The sequence below is a fragment of the Neovison vison genome, chromosome 3 (assembly GCF_020171115.1).
Source record: "Neovison vison isolate M4711 chromosome 3, ASM_NN_V1, whole genome shotgun sequence".
Classification (NCBI taxonomy): Eukaryota; Metazoa; Chordata; class Mammalia; order Carnivora; family Mustelidae; genus Neogale; species Neogale vison.
In genome coordinates this window covers 2627738-2643741 of record NC_058093.1, presented here as the reverse complement: position 1 = coordinate 2643741, position 16004 = coordinate 2627738, and the positions used below count along the sequence as shown (strand labels likewise).

General features: G+C 41.7%; 1 long non-coding RNA gene across 1 annotated transcript in view; it reads left to right on the top strand.

Moving 5' to 3' along the window:
* The window catches only part of LOC122902109, a 37155-nt gene extending 25827 nt beyond the window's left edge, over window positions 1–11328 (top strand). The window contains exon 3 of the long non-coding RNA XR_006383739.1: window positions 11272–11328. This is a non-coding gene — a long non-coding RNA (uncharacterized LOC122902109). The remainder of the gene's footprint in view (window positions 1–11271) is intronic.
* Window positions 11329–16004: the final 4676 nt, after the last annotated feature.

Genomic DNA, 16004 nt, shown 5'->3' with positions numbered 1-16004 from the left:
TTTTGATAGTTTTAAATATTATTATTACTCATGCATTTATTCTAAAAATATTTATTGCACGTCTTTTATGTGCCCAGACTGTCCCAATTTGAAGATTCTAAGTATTTCAGGGATTTCTATTTTTATGGACTATTGATTGTAGTCCATAATGTAGTCTTGTCTATTTAGGATCCGAAGCAGGGAGGAGATCAGGATTTTCCAGTAGCTTCCCGAGTCTTGTACGTTAGGTCCACACGTGCAGGAGGGTCTGAGGCAAAGTGTGGAGCCTCCTACAGAGCGTGTGCCAGTAGGTGTCTCAGACCAGCCATGGTCTGAGGGGGTGTCTCCATCCCCCTCCCGCCATAGCCTCTCTTCTCCCATGGTCTGAAGGATTCGTATCTCCAGCCTTGGGTGGGTCACAGCGTATGTAAGCCTCACTGGGTGGGGATCTTGTCTGTCCTGTTCCCTTACGTATTTCCACTTCTTGGCGAGGGTCTGCCACCTAGCAGGAGCGGGAAAGCCACGAGCCGCCCTCTCCCAACTCCTCTAAGAACGTGTGGAAGGCGGTGCACCTCTCCGTACCCCTGTTTCCTCCCCTCCTCTCCTCTCCCAACTTCCCTGCCCATCTCAAGAGCGAAGAGGGAAGGGGGAATTATACTTCACACAGAGACTGATACAACCATACTCCTGTGTTTTTCCTCAGTTTATGTCTTCTTTCATTGCTCTCTCATTTGATTAATTTATTTTTATTTCTTTAATGTTGATAATATAACAGAATACTGGAGACCCAATTCCATAGTTTTAGCTCCTAAAAAATCTGAACAAAGTAACAAAATTTAAATATGTTTTATTGGTAAGGGGGAAAGGTAAACCACAGGGGATTTTTCTATGCCTGCACTTTGTGTTGCTTATTTCAGTTCATCTAAAGATCTGGAGGATTATTAAGGAAAAGCAGGAACTTCAAACTGAAGTTTTACTCATACATATTTTAGGAGTCACAGTGGTTCCGAGGAATGCATGGGGGCTCCTGCTACACGGTGGGGTAAGCTTTCATTCCTCGCGGCTTGCAAAAGAGATGCCCCTTGCAAAACTGCGCGTGGTTCTGCAATGCTACTTCTGAACCAGGAACAGGGTCAACACAACCTTTCCCGTCATCTGTACACCCTGAATGCTCCAGCCACTTCATACCGTCCTTCCCCATGGACGCTAGGTAGAGGACAGCTGTGGAGAAGCACTCAGCCATGGCTGGTCTGAGAAGATAATGGGTCTTGTCTGCAGATCTTTATTGCTGTCTGCACCCTCAGGAGGGCATGGAGGACAGAGTTACTGAGACAGAGTGGGTGCTACCTTGTATGCACGACAGACGACGCGGTCTATTTTAAGCCAAACGTGAGAAGGTAAAGTCCATTAGGGAATTACTACTGGTTAAGGTTTTAGTTTCTTAACTCTCAGGTTTAGAAACTCAGTAAAATGCTTCCCCAGAGGTCTAATACTTAATTTCTTTGTCTATAAAGTGGCATAATAATTACACTTATTTACTTCGTGGGGTTTACTATGAAAAGTAAATGATTTGGTAGTACTTCAAGGAATATCAGGCACATAGCAAGTGCTCTGCAGGCGTTAGCTATTATTTTTTTATTGTTATAACTCGATTAGTATTTGCTAAACTCAGGGATCCGGTTTATTCTACTCTTTTAATTTTCAGAGAGGCATGTTCCTTTCCAGGAAAAAGAATACTTCCTCATACTTTCTCTGCCCAGCACCATGTGATCTGCAAAATTAAATCAATTAATACCAGATTACTTGGTGAAAATTAAATGGAAGAAAGTAAGTTAGATGGCTTTAAAGGATTTTTTAAGTAAGTGTGGCAAAGCTAAATGATGTATTTACTATGGTGAGCTTTCTAGGGCTACCTGTCAGGTCGTGCTGATGACTTTCTGTCTCTGTCTCCATCTCCCCTCTTTCCTTGGTCCCTCCCTCCTCAGTAGGGACTACCTTTTTCATAGGAGGGTTTAATCTTGCTAGAGGGCCTTACTATACCCTAAGAGCCGCAGATATATCATGAATTTGGGTCTAGATTTTAGAGTATCTCTACTTTGGGTCCTCTAGCCACCTGCCAAATGATCACACATTGTGCTATATTATATCCAAATCTTTAATCTGGAGGGCAGAAACAGAAGTGTGAAATTTGCCTTCATCGACTTCATGAAGATAGGAAGAAAAATTCGTAAGATAATTGCTATCCAATCACTTCTGGTTTTTGTGATTACTGAAGTTGAATCGTGGCTTTTTTATCTTAGATACAGTCTTTCATGTTATTTTTGCATATGAAAAAGTTTAGCTCTCCAGTTGTAATGCTGAAATGTATCTTATTATTGGATGTTATAATTTTTCCCTTACTTGTGTACACTCTCCCTCAATGTCACATAATGCTATTTCTGCCATATGTGACATTCATCTTTGTATACATAACTGATAACCAAAATTTAATCAGTTTCCAAAGAATTTTTATTACAAAGTATTACCTGGAAGGCGAGTGGTAGAAATGCGATAGGTGCTTTGCTTCCGCACTCACCACCACCTCGTGTTTGACCCTGAAAAAAGTCAGTGCCTGGGAAAAGTCCAATGTTATTTCTTTCTGATGAAAGATGTTATTTCTTTCTGATTCTTTCTGATGAAAGAAAAGTCCAATGTTATTTCTTTCTGATGTAATTATGATTGATTATTAATTTGCTAAGGCTTCTAACAAAGTACCATCAACTGGGTGGCATAGAACAGCAGCAATTTACTGTCCCACAGTTCTGGGAGCTGGAAGTCGGGAAGAGCGGGGCGGCCACAGCGGAGGCTGTGAGGGAGCTTGTTCCCTGCCTCTATCCTAGCTTCCGGTGGTTCGTTAGCAGTCTTTGGGGTTCCTTAACATGCAGACCCCTACTTTTATCTTCACATGGCATTCTTCTTGGCTGTGTGTGTTCTCAAATTGACCCCTCCCAGTCATCTCGGAAAGAGGGCCTACCTCACTGCAGTACGAACTCATCTTGGCTAATCACACCTGTAAAAGTCCTGTTGCACAAAGGTCACATTCTGTGGTACCAGGGGTTAGGGATCAACATAGGAGTTGTGGGGGGACATAGTTCAGCCCATTCATAATTACAGTCCTCTAATTCCCATTTTTCAATGTTCCTGAGCAATGGGGCCTTTCTCTTGGGCTTGTGTCTTACTTACAAATATATAAAGAAACAGTTACCGGAGAAAAATAGACAAATGAAGCCACTAGCCAACAACGCTCTGCCAGACAGTGATCTCGTTGCTCGGTTGGCAAGTTGATGAGGTAGGCTTCGTTTCATAAGCACCAATTCAGACATGATATTCTCTTACATCCTGACAAGTGTCTAACACCCAAGTAAATTATAATGTGGAAAAGAAGTTCTTAAAAAAAAAAAGAATAAGCAGACAAAAGAGAAAAAATCAAATTTGGAAATCTTCATATTTTATATAATCTTAGTAGGAAACCATAAGGGAGTTGCCCATCCTGCATTCTGTGAAATTGTTTCAATATTATCAAGAAGAGCTTATACCTTATAAACTTCACTTTCATATCAAAATAATGCTTATTATTTACTAGAGTTATAAAGTGATTACTGGTGATGACTTATCACATTACCACATAGTGTAAAAAGCACATACTGTAAAATGTATGGAAAAACCTATCAACGATAACTGAAGATATTTTTAACAGTTACCTCTTAGAGGATAGAACATTTAAAAGTGAATGACTTTTAATTTTAACGTATTGGCTATTTTTTAAAGGTAGAGATGAGATGAGAGTTTTGGTTTGATAGCCAGGTTTACTCTGATATGTCTGTCTCTTATGAAATATAACATTTGAAGGTTCAGTTATAATGAGAAATGGACAAATTACATTTTTATCATTTTATCCAAATTATAATCTTTAATAATCATTTGAAAATAACTGGAAACAGATTTTTTTTTTGAAGAGACATTTTACTCTGAGATATCTTAGTATAATAAGGACCGTTTTTAATATTGTTTATGTTTGATGACTATCACCTAAAAAAGTGTATCTGAAAACTGTGCAACATTAGTCTTACTGTCCTAACAGTCTGAAGAATCTTGCAAATCTGTAACACCCCATTAAGTCATTGCTACCCCATGGACTAGTACTTCCTGAAACCCTGTACTTCCTCATTTAAACTGAAAACAGTGTTTGAGACGAAGCTTGTGTTTTCATAAACAAGTAGTTTAAATTGAATTTCAAAAGGTTGGTTTCCCCTTTTTTGAAAGCTTCTATGATAGATATACTAGATATAGTATCTACTACTTCTATGGTACTCAACAATAGTTTGAATTTTTCACTTTTTGTTTCATGATTTTATTCTTGTGGACACTGAGTAGTAGGGAAACCAGGAACTCAAAACATTCTTGTATTCACAATAAAAGACATGTTTTCAAAAACAGTCCAGATCACAAACTATTTCTATTTATTTGAGTAGATTTGATTCCCTTTATGAAGGCAAAAAGCCATTCAAATACAGCTCTTCAGAAATGCTGACAAAAGCACAGGTACTGACAAAAATTTAGAAGGATTCGAAATTTAGAAGTCCTTTTCCTTGAATTATACACACCATTTTCATTAAACATTTCCTTAGTTCTGCAGTCAGCCTTGGCAGTGGTACCTAAAAGTACCGATGTTGTACCTAGTTAGAGCCAAGGAGTGTCAACAGAACTCCGGCTTCTAGAAGCTGTTCAGGTGATTCGAGTAGCACAGTAAGCTGGGGGATAGCAAAGCCATTCTCGTCCAACGTCTTCTTTGCTAAGAGAATCCCTATTTAGATATTCTCTGGAAATGTCATGATCTCACGGAAAATAGTTCTAGTTTTTTGGTCTAAGAACAAGCATGTGTCCCAGCTCTGACCAATGAAGTGTAAGGGAGAATCCTGTAAGGGATCTCCTAGGGAATATTTTCGCTTCTGGTGAGAGGCGGGATGCTAAGGGAAGCTCTTGTCCCTGGACCACTCGCTGTTCCTGTCTTTGAATGTGGTTGCAGAAGGATGCTCTTGCAACCCAGAAAAGTCCAAGAGACTAACTTTTTAAAAATTTTCATTCCCATGTAGTTAACATAAAGTGTTGTACTCGTTGCAGGTGTACAAGATAGTGACTCAACGATTCCATTCATCGCTCGGTGCTCTTAAGATAAGTGTACCTTAATCCCCTTCACTCATTTCAGCTGCCTCCCCCTCTTCTCTCTGGTAACCACCAGTTTGTTTTCTACAGTGAAGAGTCTGGTTTTTGGTTTGTATCTCTCTTTCTTTTTTTCCTTTATGCATTTGTTTTGTCTCCTAAATTCCATGAAGGAGTAAAATCATATGGACTTTGCTTTTCTCTGAGTGGCTTATTTCCCTTAGCATTATACTCTCTAGATCCATCCATGTTGTTGCAAACAGCAGGATTTCATTCCTTTTTATGGCTGAAGAATATTCCATTGCATATAGATGCCACTTCTTCTTTATTCGTTCATTTTTTTTCCAATTTATTTATTTTCAGAAAAACAGTATTCATTATTTTTTCACCACACCCAGTGCTCCATGCAAGCCGTGCCCTCTATAATACCCACCACCTGGTACCCCAACCTCCCACCCCCCCCGCCACTTCAAACCCCTCAGATTGTTTTTCAGAGTCCATAGTCTCTCATGGTTCACCTCCCCTTCCAATTTACCCAAAAGCACATACCCTCCCCAATGTCCATAACCCTACCTCCCTTCTCCCAACCCCCCTCCCCCCAGCAACCCACAGTTTGTTTCGTGAGATTAAGAGTCACTTATGGTTTGTCTCCCTCCCTATCCTGTCTTGTTTCATGGATTCTTCTCCTACCCACTTAAGCCCCCATGTTGCATCACCACTCCCTCATATCAGGGAGATCATATGATAGTTGTCTTTCTCCACTTAACTTATTTCACTAAGCATGATACGCTCTAGTTCCATCCATGTTGTCGCAAATGGCAAGATTTCGTTTCTTTTGATGGCTGCATAGTATTCCATTGTGTATATATACCACATCTTCTTGATCCATTCATCTGTTGATGGACATCTAGGTTCTTTCCATAGTTTGGCTATTGTGGACATTGCTGCTATAAACATTCGGGTGCACGTGCCCCTTTGGATCACTACGTTTGTATCTTTAGGGTAAATGCCCAGTAGTGCAATTGCTGGGTCATAGGGCAGTTCTATTTTCAACATTCTGAGGAATTTATTCGTTCATTTACTGATGAACACTTGTGCTATTTCCATAATTTAACTATTGTAAATAATGCTGCAGGAAACATAGGGGTATAACTCTTCAAGCTAGTAGTTTCATATATTTTGGGAAAATAACTAATAGTGTAATTGCTGGATAATATGGTATTTTTATATCTTAATTTCTATTTTTAATTTTTGAGGAACCCCCACACTGTTTTCCACACTGGCGTCACCAGTTTGCATTTCCACCAATAGCGCACAAGGGTTCCTTTTTCTCCATGTCCTCGCCAACACTTGTTGTTTCTTGTGGTTTTGTTTTTAGCCATCCTGACAGGTATGAGGTGGTATCTCATTGTGGTTTGGATTTACATTTCCCTGATGATGAGTGATGTTGAGTATCTTTTCATGTGCCTGTTGGCCATCTGAATATCTTTTTTGGAGAAATGTCTGTTCATGTCTTCTGCCCATTTTTTAAACTGGATTATTTGTTTTTCAGATGCTGAGTTGCATAACTTCTTTATATGTCTTGGATACTAACATTTTATTGGATACATCATTTACGAATACCTTCTCCTATTTGGTAGGGAATGTCTTTTAGTTTTGTTGATTGTATCCTTTGCTGAGCAGAAGCCTTTTATTTCGATGTAGTCCCAATAATTCATTTTTTCTTTTGTTTCCCTTGCTTCAGAAGACTTAACTAGAAAAAATGTTGCTACGGCCAATGTCAAAGAAATTACTGCTTGTGCTCTCTTCTAGGATTTTAATGATTTCAGGTTTCACATATAGGTCCTTAACCCAACTTGAGTTTATTTTTGTGTATGCTCAAAGAAAGTGGCCCAGTTTCATTTTTTTGAATGTAGCTGTCCAGTTCTCACAGCAGCATTTGTCAAAGAGACTTTTTTCCCCCCATGGCATATTCTTGCCTCTTTTCTGGAAGATTAATTGGCCATATAGTTGTGGATCTATTTCTGGGTTTTCTGCTCCCTTCCATTGATCTGTTTGTCTCTTTTTCTGCCAGTACCATACTGTTTTGATTACTACAGCTGTGTAATATAACTTGAAGTCAAGAATTGTGATGCCTCCAGTTTTGTTTTTCTTTTTCAAGATTGTTTTGACTATTTTGCATCTTTTGTGGTTTCATACAAATATTAGGATTGTTTGTTTTAACTCTGTGGAAAATGCTCTTGGTACTTTGGTAGGGGTTGCATTAAATGTGTAGATTACTTTGGGTAGTATAGACATTTTGATAATATGTGTTATTCTAATCCACAAGCATGGAATGTCTTTCCATTTCTTTGTGTTGTTTTCAATTTCTTTTGTCAGTGCTTTATAGTTTTTAGGCTAGAGATCTTTAGCCTTTCTGGTTAATCTTATTTCCGGGAATTTTATTATTTTTTGGTGCAATTGTGAATAGCATTGTTCTCTTAATTTCTTTTTCTGCTACTTCATTAATAGTGTATAGAAATGCAACAGATTTCCATACATTGATTTTGTATTCTGAGACTTTATAGAATTCATATATGAGTTCTAATAGTTTCTTGTTGGGGTCTTTAGGGTTTTCTATATATAGTATCATGTCACCTGTAAAGAGTGAAAGTTTTCCTTCTTCCTTACCAATTTGGATGTCCTTTATTCCTTCTTGTTGTCTGATTGCTGTGGCTAGGACTTCTAGTACTATGTTGAATAAAAGTGGTGAGAGTGGACATCCTTGTCTTGTTCTTGACTTTTTGGGTAAAACTCTCAGTTTTTCACCATTGATTATGATGTTGGCTGTGGGTTTTTTTTATATAAGGCCTTTATTATGTTGATGTATGTTGAGGGTTTTTTTAGTTTTAATCCTTTTTCTTATTAAGGTAATGTATCCCATTGAATGATTTGTGAATGCTGAACTATCCTTGCATCCTGGAAATAAAACCACCTTATCATGGTGAGTGATTTTTAAAATTGTATTGTTGGATTCAGTTTCCTAGTATTTTATTGAGGATTTTTGCATTTATGGTGATCAGAGATATTGGCCTTTAATTCTCTTTTTTTGTGGTATCTTTGTCTTGTTTTGGTATCAGGATAATGCGGGTCCCAGAGAATCAATTTGGAAGTTTTCCTTCCTCTTCTACTCTTTTCAAAAAATTTGAGAAAAATAGATGTTAACTCTTCTTTAAATGTCTTCTTTAAATGATAGAATTGACCTGTAAGGCCCTCTGGTCCTGCATTTTTGTTTGCTGGGATTTTTGATAACTGATTCAGTTTCATTGCTGGTAAAAGGTGTTCAAATTTTATATTTCCTCTTGCTTTAGTTTTGGTAGTTTATATGTTTCTAGGAGTTTACCCATTTCTTCTAGGTTGTCTAATTTGTTGGCATATAATTTTTCATAATATTCTCTGTCAATCCTTTGTATTTCTGTGGTGTCGATTGCTAGATCTCCTCTTTCATTTCTGATTTTATTTATTTGAGTCCCCTCTTTTTTTGATTCAGGAGTCTGGCTAGGTGTCTACCAATTCTGTTAATTTTTTTTTTGCAAAGGACCAGCTTCTCTTTTCATTGATCTGTTCTATTTTTTTTCTAGTTTCTATATCATTTATTCCTGCTCCAATCTTTGTTATATCCTTCCTTCTGCTGGTTTTGGATTCTGTTTGTTCTTGTTTTTTTCTAGCTCCTTTAGGTGTAAGTTTAGGTTGTTTATTTGAGAGTTCTCGCTTCTTGGAATATGCTTGTGTTGTTACAAACTTCCCTCTTAGAAGTGTTTTTGTTGAATCCCACAGATTTTGTACCACAATGTTTTCATTGTCTCTATGCATTTTTAAAATTTCTTCTTTGATTTCTTGGTTGATCTGTTCATTGTACAGTAGAGTGTTATTTAATCTCCATGTACGTTTGTTCTTTCCAGAGTTTTTCTTGTGGTTGATTTCTGGTTTCATAATGTTATGGTCAGAAAAGATGTATGATATGATTTCGATCTTTTTGAATTTGTTGAGACTTGTTTTGTGACCTAATATGTGATCAAGTCTGGAAAATATTACGTATGCTCTTGAAAAGAATGTGTATTATGCTGTTTCAGGTTGGAATGTTCTGAATATATCTGTAAATCCATCTATTTTAGTGTGTCATTCAAAGCCATTGTTTCCTTGTTGATTTTTTGTTTAGTCTTTCCATTGATGTAAGTTGGGTGTTAAGGTCCCTTATTATTATTGAATTTCTACCTATTCTTTCCGTTATGCTTGTTATTAACAGTTTTGTGTATATGAGTACTCCTGTGTTAGTGCATAAATATTTACAATTGTTATATCTTCTTGTTGGATTGTCCCCTTTATGATGATAAAGTGTCCTTCTTTATCTTATGTTACAGCAAGAGACTAACTTCTTAACAGCGGACCAGCAAATACAATTTAAGTTCAAAGATTCTAGGCTATTGTTTTCCAGGTTGTTTTTCAGAGTCCATAGTCTCTCATGGTTCACCTCCCCTTCCAATTTCCCTTAACTCCCTTCTCCTCTCTATCTCCCCATCTGAGGGTTTGAAGTGGCGGGGGGGTGGGAGGTTGGGGGAACCAGGTGGTGGGTATTAGAGAGGGCACGGATTGCATGGAGCACTGGGTGTGGAGCAAAAATAATGAATACTGTTATGCTGAAAATAAAAAATAAATTAAAAAAAAAAGATTCTAGGCTAAATATCAGAAGGATCTCCCTACCCTTTTTAATTATAAAAGAAAAAGGATTCCAGTAGATAAGTTTCCTTTCCCTTGAAGGGGCAATAGTTATATAAGGATGGTTTGAATAATATTCATACAATATTTATATCCAGAAGTAATCTGTTATATATCAGAAGGATAGTTTTACCAATAGGCCTTATAGACACTGCAGAAATGCGCAGCCGCTCCTGTGCTGGCCGCGCGGACGGTGTATGCATGTGGATGGACGTTCATGTCCCGCTGTGTAAGCTTCACTGTCTTTCACGGGCATGTCTGGCAGAGAACTGCAAGTAGTTTGAGCTGGGAGTGTCCGAACAGCTGGAAGTTATTTTGGTCTTTTTCTGCACGGAGATAGTGTCTTTTCAGGCTGACGAAAAGGCACAGTTAGGACACTTCTGGGATATTTGTATCATGGAGCCTTTCCAGGCCCCACGGCTTACAAGGCAGCTCAGAGCAAACGGCAGGGTGATCCGAGCAGTGTCTGAAGTATGCGAGCAGGGGAAATCAGTAGAGTTGTCATGTGCGTAAAAGAAGTTCTCGGGCGCCTGGGTGGTTCAGTGGGTTAAAGCCTCTGGCTCAGGTCATGATCCCAGAGTCCTGGGATTGAGTCCTGCATCAGGCTCTCTGCTCAGCGAGGAGCCTGCTTCCCCCCACCCACCCCCACCTGCCTCTCTGCCTACTTGTGATCTCTGTCTGTCAAAGAAATAAATAAAATCTTTAAAAGAAAGAGAGAGAGAAAAGAAACATAACTTGGAGCTTCAGATTCCAAATCCTGTGGCCTTCAGTTTAAACTTTTGTATCCCAAGTTCCTATATGGGAGAATCTGACTGGCCCCCTGGTTTGGGTACCCTCTCCAGTGATCTGTGCCGTGGCGGGATTTCTCTGATGCAATAGTTTCCAAAGGGGGTCACTTGTAAGATGATGTCTGGTGAAACAAGATTTCAAAATTCTAACTGCAACTTACCGCTAATATTTACTTCATTCTCACCTCACCTGGCAAGCACAAAGCTGTCCTGCTTAAGAGCCAAATGTCCCGCATTTGGCTCCTCTGCTGGCCGAGTGGACAGTGTATGGATATCTCTTATATCTCTTGCAACAAATCCATAACCATTACTTCCAGAGGTCATGCAAGGGACATGTTCAAGTACAAGGCTGAACACAGGGGTGCCTGGGTGGCTCAGTGGGTTAAGCTTCCGCTCAGGTCATGATCTCAGGGTCCTGGGATCGAGCCCAGCATCCAGCTTTCTACTCAGTGGGGAGCCTGTTCCCTTTCTCTCTGCCTGCCTCTCTGCCTACTTGTGATCTCTCTGTCAAATAAATAAATAAAATCTTAAAAACAATTTTTTTCAACAGTTTGAAAGAGAAAATGTGCCAGACTTTCCTCGGGGCCAGATAATACATTCAAATTAGGATAAACATCACTTTAAGGTAACTCCTGAGATTTTAGCAAGAAACTCTTTCCAAATACCCAGATGGCCGGTGCAGGATAAACCCGCGATGGGCAGATGAAAACACTCGATTTGTTGTGATCCAAGTGCCACCTGAGCTGGTCAACTGCTTAAAAAATGAGGCTTTTCAGTAGACTGAGGAGACTCCTGTGACACAAATCTGCGTCTTTCTCAAGCATTTGCGGCCACATCCCGGAGCTCCGGAGGCTGGCCCCCGGCGCAGTGACGCTCGCTGTCCCCGCGTCAGGCTGCCACACGGTCAAGGGCGACCCGCCGCGCTCGGGAAGGCAGAGCAGACGCGTCTCGAGTCACTGGGGCTGAGAGAGACGACTGACCTCCTTCATGACAGCCTGCCTCCTCGTAAACCGGCCGTTGCAGTCCAGGCGTTGTTCGCTGGCAGTTTTAAGTGAGTCAGAACATGAATGTGTTCTAAGGTGACCTCCGAGGACTGCGTTATTATCGTTCTCAAAGGCTGGAGCTGTCTTCGTGCCGCGACAGCACAGAGTCGGTGACACGACAGGCGCACGCCGTGTGACCACAGGAAGCGGGAGGCTGAGCCTGCCCGCGCCGTCCACCCGAAGGAAAGGGCGCGGGCGGACAGGGACGGACACGCAGTCGGTACAGACGGACGGCCCGGTCGGCCTGAGTGGGCCCAGAGCAACGGCCGCGGCCAGCCCGAGCCCGACTCCGAAATTCCCCAAATCGGATGAAGCCCGGAGGTGTCAGGACGCACGGCCTGGACGGCTGCTCACCCGCCGGTGCGAGCGGCGCATCTTACACGTTACGTTGTTGGCAACTGCACATAGTGTGTACACACACACTCACACACGCGTGCACACACTCACACACGCGTGCACACACTCACACACGCGCACGCACACACGGACGCACACGCACACACACGCACACACTCACACACGCGCACACACGTGCGCACGCACATGTACACACTCACACACGCGTGCACACACTCACACACGCGCGCACACACGCACTCACACACGCGCGCACACACACGCGCGCGCACACACGTAACTGCACATGTAGCGACGTCTACTGAAAACCGGTCTCGCGCGCAGTGCGGAGACCTTCAGGAAGCGCCGCTTCAGCAGAACTCGTTGCACTTCACATGAAGGTGGACCAGACGATTCAGTTCAAACAATAATGTAAGTGTGAAAGCGCCAAAATAGTTACCAAACCCAGGTCCCTTACTTGGGGTTACTGTTTTTCAGGTTGTGAATATTTGGATCCAGTAGATAGTCTAAAAATACGTAAGGATTATATGTTGTCTTAATAACTCCAGATTCCCTAGAGGAATCATAACAGAATCAATTCACGTGCAAAATCAAGTATAGAGCAAAATCACCCTCCATTCCTCTCAGAGGAAATGAAACCCATATATATATAGATAGATAGATATAGATATAGATATGTGAAATATTTACTGAGATTTCATTCCATACTACTATTGCAACTCAGGTTTTAAAAAGTTTCATCTACTTAGTATTTTAGGAATCCATGTTTTTTTAAAGATTTTATTTATTTGTTTGTTTGACAGAGAGAGAGAGAAAGATCACAAATACGCAGAGAGGCAGGCAGAGACCGGGGAAAAGCAGAGAGGCGGATGCGGGGCTCCATCCCAGGACCCTGAGATCATGACCTGAGCCAAAGGCAGAGGCTTAACTGACTGAGCCTCCCAGGCGCCCTGGATCCATGTTGTTGAAGCAAATTTGAAGTCGGCGAATCCCGAGTTCGGTCTTTGTGTATGTACCGCAGGGATAATAACAGTACTACTTCACAGGGGTGTTATGAAGATGAAATGAGATAGTATCTGACAAGCTCCTTGTTGAACGTCTGCCACTGTATTGTGCTCCACGTCTACGGTGACTTTGTTATGTCCATGGCTCAGTGCAGATAACAACGCAGTAAAACATTGTTTTCCTGACAGACAACCTTGGGAGGGGCCTTCTTACTGGATTTTTAACTATCCTTAACTGTTGAAGTAATCGCTGCAATCACTGTTTTCTAAGTGCATCAGAGAAGAAGGCTTTGTCCAGGACACAGGATGTGGCTCTTCATTATTGTGTCAGGATCCTTCTCACTCCACAGACTGAGCAGTTTCAGGGACCCAAGACAAGGAGCATTGTCTAATCAGGATTTTATATCCGCGAGACGCAGTTATTTTCTGCTATAGTATACTCATAATTGTCATCTTCATTGGGCACTTTATGAGACACGAGGGACAAGTCAGCCGTGTGGGAGTCGCGTTTCTAGAAACGAACAACACGGACGAGCAGACGCAGTGACCGCGCCGCTGGGAGGTTGGGGTCGGAGGGAGCGGGAACACAGGGACTCCTGCACTGGACAGGCCAACCGTGTCCCGAAGGGAACACTGAGGAATCTGACATTTTTATCAAGAGCCCAGAAGGCAAACGTCAGGCATCGCGCGCGGCCCGCACGGTGGGGCTCGGCTTCAAGGCGCTTAGAAACCGGCCGCGGTGCGCAGCGGCCGAGGTGAAAGACGGAGGCTCCCGAGTGGGCCACGCAGGAGCCCTTCGCTGACACGGGGGCCCCCTGTGCTGCTTCTGGGGGGCTGCAGCCAACAGGGCTGTTGAAACGGTGCCAAGAAGACCCGCGAACGTGGCCGGAGGCCGAGATCGCCGCCCTGTCCGCAGCCTGGGCAAGGTAAGGCCGACAGGTCCTGGGACTGCGAACGGACTTCGTGGCGACCTTGGGCGGTTACTTCAGAGCAAGGGCGTGGGTGTGCCGCTGTAGCAGCAGAGAGTCCGGTCAGGCCGCTAAAGAAACGACCTGCGGCCAAGGTGGCATGAGTGAAGCGTTCCTGGACTGAGATGTGTGTGTTTTCTGGCCGCACGTGGAGAAAACTCAGTTCCATGTTCCATTTTCCAGGGAGTGTGACGGGCAGGATGTCTCTCTTCCGCTTCCCAAATCCTTGCTAAGATGTCCCAGGACAGCATTCCGTCTACGTTCATACCGGTGAACACTGTGACTGAAAAATGGCAAACTTCCCATACAGGAACAGATTTTTTTTTTTAAGGTAAACGTCACATAACCTACATTTCACCATTTTCGCCATTTTAAAGTACACATTTCAGTGACTTTTACTACATTCACAGTGTTGTGCAATCAGTACTATTTTCTTGTTCCAGAACATTTTCATCGGCCCAAAAGGAAACCCCGTACACATTAAGCAGCCGCTGCCCACTCTTCCCTCCTCCCGCCCCCGCCCCTGACAATAACTAATACCTTTTCTGTCTCTGTGGATTTGCCATGGGAACGTATTTCTTTTGGGATCTTCTGAATTCTGCATCTAATTTTCCAGCTGGAACCTACAGACTACAGAGTGTGTGTGTGAGAGAGAGAGAGAGAGCAAGAGAGAGAGAGAGGAATGAGAGTCACTATTCATGAGAACCTTTGCAAGCTCAAGTCTATTCAAAATTTCCAAACAAAATGAAAACCTGAGAGGACATTTATTTTTTTCAGTTAGATGTCCATCACTTAAATTAGGTGTCAACTTAAATTCCTCAAAGGGTTAGTCAGTTACAGGTTATAGAAACATCAAACAGTTCTTGAAATATGTCTGTAATACTGAGAAAGGGGTTTGATGCAATGTAGCTTTATAACTCCTAAATTGGGCTAAAAAGCTTCACAGTCATCAGAAAGCTCTGTTCTAGATCTGAGCTCTTCCTGTACTAGTCGATGATAACCCTATGGCTTTTTTCAGGGCAGTGCACGGATGACCATTCTTTATTCTGCATTTGTCTCGGTAAGCACATCAGACACAGCCGAGAAACAGGATGCTGGCCGTAAGTGAAAAAGCAACCTAAAAATAATAAAAACCCCTTTTCCCCTCCCAACCATAAATACTTATCCATTTGAAATTAGAATATACTTTTTATTCTACTGGAATTTATAAAAAGTTAACCTATTCACAAACTTAAAACTTTGAAAATGAGCTAGAAAATGGTTCTTAGGGCATCTGTGTCTTTGTAAACTGATTTAAAATTTGCATGGCTTGCTTAGTTATTACATTGATAGAGAAGTTGTGTTTTCTGAGTTCTGGAAGAAATACATATTTTTGAGAGAAATTTTAATTTTCGGCCACTCAAATAATTCCTTGGAAGGAAGAGTAGCCTGTCGGGATGTGATTTAAACTATGCTTTATGATCTTGAATTCAAGGCCAGGAGATTACTGTCATTTTGTATTTTGTACATGTTTTGAGGACTTCTATTCCATTTTCATTTTCAATTCCTTTTTTTCCCATGAGCCTTCACTAATATATCCTGACTGTTTCCATTAATAAGGACCTAGGATTTCCCGCCAAAGCTCAAACACCTCGCCGGCTTTCGTGCCGCGGATCTTGCCCGATTTCGTTTTCAGCCCATCTTTCTTACGTGCTTCTCTGCGGTCTCCTGTCTGTTCGTTTTTGTTTTCGTTCTCTCCGTTTGGGCTTCTGGGCTCTCCCTGATGACAACAGGAAAGTCTCCATGTCACGTTTTGAGGTGTACATGGACTTAGCTCCTGTCCCCACAAATACCTCTCAGCCAGTGTCAACCAGAAGCAAATTTTTTTTTAAAGCGACGGGACCTCCTTTATGCCGTTTGGACGCTGGGAAC